The sequence below is a fragment of the Brassica napus genome, unplaced genomic scaffold (genome assembly GCF_020379485.1).
Source record: "Brassica napus cultivar Da-Ae unplaced genomic scaffold, Da-Ae ScsIHWf_1788;HRSCAF=2423, whole genome shotgun sequence".
In the NCBI taxonomy this organism is placed as follows: Eukaryota; Viridiplantae; Streptophyta; class Magnoliopsida; order Brassicales; family Brassicaceae; genus Brassica; species Brassica napus.
In genome coordinates, this window is record NW_026015205.1 from 3,587 (window position 1) to 13,046 (window position 9,460).

Genomic DNA, 9,460 nt, shown 5'->3' on the forward strand with positions numbered 1-9,460 from the left:
AAGAACAGACTATGTAGACAATGTATGTACTGACCAGTGGGTTGCCTCCCACCAAGCGCTTGTTTAAAGTCATTAGCTCGACTTGGATCAATCGATCAGGCTGATGGGGGCTCGCTTAGGGGAATCTCTTCTCCCTCTGCGATAGTGGAGTCAGCAAGGTAGTGCTTGACGCGCTGTCCATTCACTACAAACTCGTCCCCTTTTCTGTCTAATAGCACAACTGCTCCGTAGGGTCGAACTTCCTTAACAGTGAAAGGCCCGGACCATCTAGACTTCAACTTCCCTGGGAACAGTCTCAGCCTTGAATTGAAAAGCAAGACCTTATCGTTGGGTTCGAATTGTCTGGCAATGATCCTCTTGTCATGGTAGGCCTTGGTTTTCTCTTTGTAGATTTTGGAGCTTTCATAGGCGAGGTGCCTTATCTCCTCCAGTTCATGAATCTGGATCATGCGTCTCTCGGTCGCTGGCTTGATGTCAAAATTCAGTAGCTTGACTGCCCATGCGGCCTTGTATTCAAGCTCGACGGGGAGGTGACATGCTTTACCATACACAAGGTGGTAGGGGGTCGTTCCTAGCGGCGTCTTGTAGGCTGTTCTGTAGGCCCATAGCGCATCGTCCAGCTTAAGCGACCAGTCCTTTCGTGAAGTGTTGACAGTTTTCTGCAGGATGCTTTTGATTTCCCTGTTGGACACCTCAACTTGTCCGCTCGTCTGTGGATGGTAAGCGGTTGCCACTTTGTGGTTCACTCCATTCTTCCTTAAAAGGCCCTGAAATGCCTTGTTGATGAAGTGTGTTCCACCATCGCTGATTACGACCCTAGGCACTCCGAACCTTGGGAATATGATTGAGCTGAACATCTTAGTCGCCACTTTTGCATCGTTCGTAGGGCTTGCTACTGCTTCTACCCACTTAGACACGTAGTCAACGGCGACAAGGATGTACTCGTTCTTGAAGGACGCAGGGAATGGTCCCATGAAATCGACTCCCCAACAGTCGAATACCTCAACCTCTAGAATGTAATTCTGAGGCATCTCATTCCTTTTGCTGATGTTCCCAAGTCGCTGGCATGCATCGCATCTGGCTACGTAGGCTTGAGCATCCCTGAACATAGTCGGCCACCAGAATCCTGCTTGGAGGACTTTAGAAACCGTTTTGAATGCAGCAAAATGACCTGCGTAAGATGAACCATGGCAGTGGTGCAGAATTCCTGGGATATCTGCCTCTGGAACACACCTTCTGAACAAACCATCCTTGCCTTGTCTGTACAAGAACGGTTCATCCCAAACATAACGCCTAGCTTCTCTCAGGAATTTCCTCTTATCGTTTCCTGTGAACTTAAGTGGTGGCTTTTCAGCAGCTAGATAGTTAGCAATCTCAGCAAACCATGGGAGGTGAGGATATTGCTTTTGGATCAAGGCGACAGGATGTCTCGAGATATGAGAACAATCGGGCGCCTTCCTCGGAGGTTGTTTCGCGATGCTGGAGCAGTCTGATGCGGTTCTTATAGATTGTTCCGCGTAACACAGACCAATCGCGTTGACGTGTTCAACTGGGTGTTCCTCATCAAGAGTTGTGTCGTCCTCAATCTTCATTCTGGATAGATGGTCAGCGACCCCATTCTCGACACCTCTCTTGTCTTTTATCTCTAGATCAAATTCTTGGAGAAGAAGAATCCACCTTAACAACCTCGGTTTCGCATCTTTCTTGGTGAGCAGGTACTTAAGAGCAGCATGGTCTGTGTGCACAATCACTTTAGATCCCACTAGGTAGGACCTAAATTTTTCGAAAGCAAAAACAATAGCCAGAAGCTCTTTCTCAGTTGTAGCGTATCTGCACTGAGCTTCATCCATAGTTTTGCTAGCGTAATAGATCACATGAAGTTTCTTGTCCTTACGCTGCCCAAGTACTGCTCCAACTGCGAAATCGCTTGCATCAGTCATGATTTCAAAGGGTAGGTCCCAGTCTGGTGGCTGCACAACGGGTGCGCTGACTAGAGCTCCCTTGATGGTGTGGAAAGCAGCTAGACACTCACTGTCGAAATCAAATTTGATCTCCTTACAGAGCAGTCTGGTGAGTGGTCTTGCTATCCTCGAGAAATCCTGGATAAACCGTCGGTAAAACCCAGCGTGACCCAAGAAACTCCTGATGGCCTTCACGTTTGCTGGTGGTTGCAAACTCATCATCACTTCGATCTTTGCTTTATCCACCTCAATTCCTTTCTCGGAGATCTTGTGCCCTAGAACAATCCCGTCTGTGACCATGAAGTGGCATTTCTCCCAGTTGAGTACGAGGTGTTTCTCCTCACACCTTTTAAGAACCCTGCACAAGTTTGACAAACAGACATTAAAGGAGCTTCCATAGACGCTGAAATCGTCCATGAAAACTTCCATAATGTCTTCAATCAGGTCAGTAAAGATCGACATCATGCAGCGCTGGAACGTTGCTGGCGCATTGCACAAGCCGAATGGCATTCTCCTGTAAGCGTACGTTCCGTAGGGACATGTGAACGTCGTCTTCTCCTGATCGTCTGGATGGATGGGAATCTGAAAGAAACCTGAATAACCATCTAAAAAGCAGTAATATGGGTGGTTAGCCAATCTCTCAAGCATTTGATCAATAAAAGGGAGTGGGAAGTGATCCTTTCTAGTTGCTGCATTTAATTTCCTGAAATCTATGCACATGCGATGTCCTGTCACTGTCCTAGTAGGGATCAATTCATTCTTTTCATTTGTGATAACAGTGATCCCACCTTTCTTAGGTACAACATGAACAGGACTGACCCATTTACTATCAGAAATCGCATAGATCACACCTGCTTCAAGAAGTTTCATTATCTCTTTCTTAACGACATCTTTTAGATTCGGGTTTAACCTCCTCTGATGTTCAACAGAAGTCATTGATTCATCTTCCAAGTGGATTCTATGCATGCATAAATCAGGCGAAATACCAGGGATGTCAGCTAGCGAATATCCTAATGCCTTACGATATTTTCTAAGCTCGCATAAAAGCAATGCAGTTTCCACATTATTCAGCTCAGCATTCACAATGACAGGATATGTGGAATTCGGACCTAAGAAAGCGTACCTGAGCCCTTTGGGAAGGGGTTTTAGCTCAACTTTGGGAGCCTTGAGCTCGCTCCAGGGATCCTCTGGTTGGTCCGGTTTAGGGGTCGCTCCAGATGGAGTGGTCTCGCACCTGTTGATATCCTCCCCCAGACTTAGACTTGCTACCATTCTCCCCATACTCCTTGCGGAGTCAAGCATCTTGGCATATCCATCTGCATCAATGTTCACCATACTCTGCTCGGCTTCAGCACGCACCAGTGCAAGTTCCAGTGGGTCTTCGGTAAGAATCTCCTCGATCATTCCTTCTTGTGGTTGGAGCGGATCAACCCCTTCATTGACCTCAAAGGTTTGTCCATCCAACATCGGCTTCTTTAGCAACTCATCCATTTCGAATTGCATAACTATGTCCCCAAGATTCAGATCAATCTTTCCCTGTCGCACATCAATGATAGCTCCGACAGTACATAAGAATGGTCTTCCCAAGATGAGGGGGTCCTTAGACTCTTCTTCCAATTCCAGAACAACGAAGTCTGCTGGAACAGTGGTGTTCCCTACTTTCACTTGGAGATCCTCTAGAATACCAACAGGAGATTTGACTGATCTGTCTGCGAAAACCAAGGACATCTTAGTTGGTTTGAAGTGCGTGTATCCGAGTCGTAAAGCGACAGAGTAGGGCATTAGATTCACGCTAGACCCAAGATCCACCAAGGAGCAGGCGAAAACTGTCTTCCCAATCTGAATAGAGAGGACAAATTTGCCGGGATCTCCTCGTTTTTTTATTTGCCTGTTCTGAAGCACTGCGCTGCATTCCTTGGAAACTGTCATGAACTCGCTCTCGTCTGATATTTTCCCTGAGATCAACCCCTTCATAAAGCTACGCATGGAGGGCATCATCTGAATCGCATCCATCAGGGGAAGTCGGACGGTTAGATCTTCCAGCATCTTCCTGCATTTTATTTCCTCCTTGTCCTTACGAGTGACCTTCGCTGGAACAGGGTAAGGGACTTTTGGAATGTATTCGCGAGGAGGAACAGCCTCTGGAATCGGGCGCACTGCTTCAGCCGGTTGTTCTGAGCGTGGCGAGGCTGTTTCGACTACCGGCTCTGTATTCCCCTCATCTGCTTGGTCGGCTAGCGGTTGCTCTGACTCTTTCTGCTTGCCTTTCTCAGCCGCGGTGAACCTTCTCCTTTCTGGCTCGGAAAGTTGCTTCCCGCTTCTTAGCTGAACCGCATTGCACTCCTTGGGGTTTTTGTCTGTTTTACCAGGTAGAGTACCTTGCTGTCTCTTGACACTCTCGGCAGTCTGAGCTATCTGAATGTCCATCTGTCTCATATGGCTTGCGACATTATCATATTTGGTGCTCAGGTCTCCGAACATATGGTTCATCCTAGTATTGATCTCAGTGGTGACCTGGTTCAGCGCTTTCCCTTGGAGCTGTTGTCCTTGGAGGAGTTGCTGCAGCATGGTTTTAGTTTCATCTTGCGGAACAGCGACAGGGGTGGAGGTAGCGACTTGAGTGTTCTGGTGGTTCTGTATTTGAGGCTGATTGCTCTGCGGTTGGCTTAGAACATATGTTCGGGGCTGATAGTTCTTCTGATATCCCGAATACTGGCCCTGGTTGTTCTGCGCCGGATCAACTTGTTTGTCCTGCTTAGGCCAGAAGAGTTGTGGATTGTTCCTTACGTTAGGGTTTGGGTGATAATTCTTCAGCTGCCACCCTTGTCCATTTACGTAACTCACTTCCTGCTGATCGTCTCCTGCCTGCTCAGCTTCAAACGCCTTATCCCCCGCATTTTTCTCAGGAGTTGCTTCTTCCATTATGAAAACCTGGCTCTGGTTTCCTTTCAGCAGTTGGTCCATCTTCGCCGCTATATCGTCTATGCTGTTCACACTTTTAGAGCGATCATGCTCTTTGTTCTTGTTGAGTGAACTAGAAGCCATGTTCTCAATCAGCGCGAATGCACCAGGAGTGGTCTGAGTCATGAAATCTCCGTTACTAGAGGAATCAAGGGTGTTCCGGTACTCATAGCTCACTCCATCGTAGAACACCTCCAATATGTAATCGTCATCAAACCCGTGGTGTGGACATTCCCTCTGGTACTCTTTATACCTCTCCCAAGCTTCATAAAAGGGTTCATCAGATTTCTGCTTGAAGTTGGAGATTCTATGCCTTAGAGCCGCGGTTTTGGATTTTGTGTAGAAGTGGCTCAGGAATGCTGATCGAACCTGGTCCCATGAGGTTAGAGAACCGGTTGGGAGAGATTGCAGCCAACGTGCGGCTTTCCCTTCGAGAGAAAATGGGAACAGCGTGCACTTGACGTAATCCGGTGGCACTCCATTTGAGCGAGAGAAATTGCAGATCCTCTCAAAGGCCTCTATGTGGTCCATTGGTATGTCTGAAGTGAGGCCACTGAATGTGCTCTTCTGTACCAGACCAATCAGAGCAGGTTTGATCTCATAATCCTGTCGAGTACAGGGTGGAGGGTTGATGGGAGAGCGGTTAGTAGCAAAATTCCTCGGAAGGTTTCGCTCCCCAATAAGAGCACCACGCTCCTCTCGCGCAGCGTTCTCGGCTGCTTGCTCTTGTGCAGCTTGTTGCTGATTCTGGATGGTTTGCTGCATCTGCTGCATCTGCTGTTGCTGATTCTGCATTTGTTGTTGAATGAGTGCCAATGCAGCAGTGAGGTCATCCATATTGCCATGATCACCCATGTTGGTGTCGGTTGTTCTTGGCTGTTGACGGTTCTGTCTTTCTAATCTTGCGAGTTCTTCGTTAGTCAGCTGATGTAGTGGTCCTTGTGCGTTGCTCCGAGTATGTCTACTGGTCATGCACTTGGATCATCTGTTCCAACAAAGAAGTAAAGCAAGTTAGATATCTCAGGCTAAATATTAAACCGAAAAATAAAGGTAAAAGCTTAGTCCCCGTCGCAACGGCGCCAAAACTTGATACACTAAAAATGAATCCTTGCTACTGTCAAGTTAACAGTGGTAATTATAGTATTTGAGATTCAATCCAGAGGACCAGTTTACTCTTTACTCTTATGAGTTCAATGTCAAGCTGAGAAACAAGTGGGTTTTGAGAATTAATTGCGACAAAAGTAACAAGAATGCCTAGGTAATTTGAATTCAATTTAAATGAAGCTGGCTTAGGGTCAATAATCGGATGTTACTTGCAGAACTGAACAACTATTCAAGTGCGATGAAATGCGATCTAGAACTCAGATCACTCAGCTGGAACAACTCACTATCGTGATCTTGATCCCTATGCGAGTCGGTCTTGAATCCTAAGCTCTCGCTTGGAACAAGACGCGAAAGCAAGCTTTAGATGCGAGATCTGATTAGTTCACTTAATACCCTAATATCTACTCTCGCTGATTAGGGATACTAAGCTCATTCAATATATGTCGACTTATCTCCTAACGGTTAGCTAGAGGATTAAATCATAGATCCGACATTAAGTGATCAGTTCAATGCAGGCAGTAAGATCAATATGAATGAAGATAGTTGAGATCACTTATTTGTGTTCAGTTCATGCGGCTAACACCCTACAACCCTAAGCAAGCTTTGCCTACTACTCAATCATTAAGCAGGATGACACAAACAAGATTTCTGAATAATACTGCATATAAAATAAGTAAAAAGACAAAGGGTTCAGGGAAATCTTCTCGTGAGAATGAGAGATGGAGCCTTCTCCCTTACAAGTTGCGTAGAATCCAAAAAGCAATTTAGGTTTCTTTGTAAAAACTAGTGTAATCTTAAGAAAACGATAGCCTCCCCTTTTTATAGGGGGGCGCTGGTGATAGGGGAATAAGAGAAAGAGAAAGTCGAAAACTAGGGCAAACTCCAGAATAGGAAGTTTCCTTAACGATCGGGAACAGTCTAATGCTTGATCTCTTCTGGAGCAACCCTTGGGTTGTTCTAAATGACTGTTCCATGTTGAATCCTTCAAAACAGCATCTGACTTCCTGAAACTCTCTCCTTTACTCTTTCACCTGTTCCCAACCTGGAATGATGTAAATTAAACACGAATTAGGACTGAAAATGAGCTCAAAGTGCACATGTATTGGTATTAAAAACACCACATATCAGCTAGTATTCAAATGAGCAACCTGAAGAGCTAAAGTTCAAGACCTGTTTCCTCTTTATCATTACAATAGAATGATAAAATGAAGCCTGTTGCCAACATTCTGTGGGAAGTCCACAGCCTGCTCCAAAGAGGGTAGAGAGGATGTTGTGACAATGGAGAGATGACGTGTTGTTCTGTCCATGGTGGTTTAGTCACCATAGCCTACACATCAGATGAGTGTAGAGAGGACAATCGACATACAAAGAAGAGCATCACCAGGAGGGTGAGGCAATTTAAACCAAGACCATCATGGAGTGATCCAGCCGAAGTAGAGGCAATTTAAACCAAGACCAGTGCAAGCCCATTGCAAGCTGATCATGGAGTGATCCAGCCGAAGTAGAGGGAAGAAGAAAGCTACTCAATAAGCTTCTGGTGTGAGATGCTTGGAGAGTGAGCATTGCAAGAGGGATGGGCACACCAAGGAAAGGTGTTGGATACTGAATCCAAGCATCAAACCTGCCAAGTTCAAGTGAACCGTGCCCATGGAGGTTCAAGAGATCAGCTCGGATCTCTTGTTTGTAAGCAAACCTCTTAACCCTTAATAAGAGCTTGTGTCTTTATTTATTGTGCTGTGAGTGGTGTCTAGAGTCCCAGAATCTCATGTTTTGTTTATTGCATTGTCTTGAGTGTTGTCATAGCTTGAATCATCATGAATGTGTTGTAGAATTGAGTATAATGTCTCTGCTGCTTGCATCATGATTGATAAGTTCTTTTGCATACATAAGCATATCTCATACTGTCTAAGTTCAATCCTAGTGTTATCTGATGCTATTGCCTATGTTTAATCCATCAATGAAAGTCTTGCATCAATTAGAAATTGTCTAAGTTGCTTGCATCATTGGTTCTGATTGAAACTGTTGTGCAGAGATTTAATATTACTCATGGATTGAACCCGTTGCATTCATATAGCTAATGCTTTAAGATTGTGCATTCATGTAGTAATGCATTTAAAAATGAGCCTAAATTGCAAATGTCCTGATATAAGCTTTGCATTTAGAGAACTGTATAGAACTTGCATTGTCATTGTTAGAAATTGAAATCTGCTTGTCTCGACTCAATCCAGTTCTGATTGTTGCTATGCCATAGTTAAATCCATCAGTGATGTCTTATAAGCATTTAGAAGTATGTCTAAGCTACTTGAATCATTGGCCTTGATAAAACTAGTGAGCATAAGCATGAATTGAGTCACTCTTGTCGCCTTAATTGCAGTAGTATCATTTAGACTTGTGTTCCATTTTGGATTGAATCTGTTTCATTCATATAGTTAGTGTAACCTAATGCATTCATCTATTGTTGCATTTAAAAAAAAAAAAAAAAAACTGAATTGATTGTCTTTGCTTGATTGTCTTGATTGTCTAGCTTGTTTCAAGTATCATATATTATTGTGGCATTGGTGATCAAACAGGATGGATGATCTTGGTTTGATCCCAATGGGATGATCTGATCTTGCATTGAGTTTTGGTGGTGTTAGGTACACAAGGGAAGTGATACATGTAACTCGCCATCAACCAAGAATGTAGAGACAAAGGTCTTGTGCCATTGCATATCATCACTAGGACATGTTAGTCCATAATCTACCGGAAGTGTAGTGTGATTGAGTATGCAATGAGAGATAGCCATTGCATAATACCATTGGACATATCTAGTCCTTAGTCTACAGGAAGTGTAGCATGGGTCATTATGCAATGAGAGGTGTGTCTTGTGAGACTCTCTATGGTGATTCAAACACCCTAGTTCCTGGTTAAGGAAGAGAGTAAACTCACAAGAAGGAAGCTATCATAAAAGATGATAGTTATTAGACCATGGAGATGCATAGGATCATCACAAGCTTAGCTCCTTCTAGTTTCGGTTCTAAGCTTGAGGGGGAGTCTTAATGCATATGATCCATGGTCAGTAACAAGTCTTTTGCAAAAGCTTCTACAAGGATCATCAACCGGACCAAGTCAGTGGCGTGTCTAGGCAAGAGGCTGTTCAGAGCAGCCTTGGCGAGTAAGGAGGAAGGCTCTCCATCAATGCGGCTTCAATGAGAGGTGATTGAGGAGAAGCTGATGAATCCATTCTGCCTTTCCAAGAAGTTGATGATGCCAGGAAGATGGTGCATTGAGAGAGTTTGGAAACTCACAAAAACACAAGGGAAGTTCCCTTAGATTTTTAAAACTCCTTTCAATCTTTTTCATTCATCTTATTCATTGCTTGTGCTTGAAAAGATACTTAAGATGATTATGATTGAATTGTGAGATTGTGTGCATCAAGTGTGATGCAGGATATT

At 44.5% G+C, this 9,460-nt stretch overlaps 1 non-coding gene across 1 annotated transcript; it reads left to right on the plus strand.

The window, feature by feature from the left end:
* Positions 1 to 5,136: 5,136 nt before the first annotated feature.
* Positions 5,137 to 5,243, plus strand: LOC125598882. Its single transcript, XR_007332779.1, has one exon. It is a non-coding gene; the product is annotated as a small nucleolar RNA R71 (small nucleolar RNA).
* The last annotated feature ends 4,217 nt before the right edge of the window (positions 5,244 to 9,460 follow it).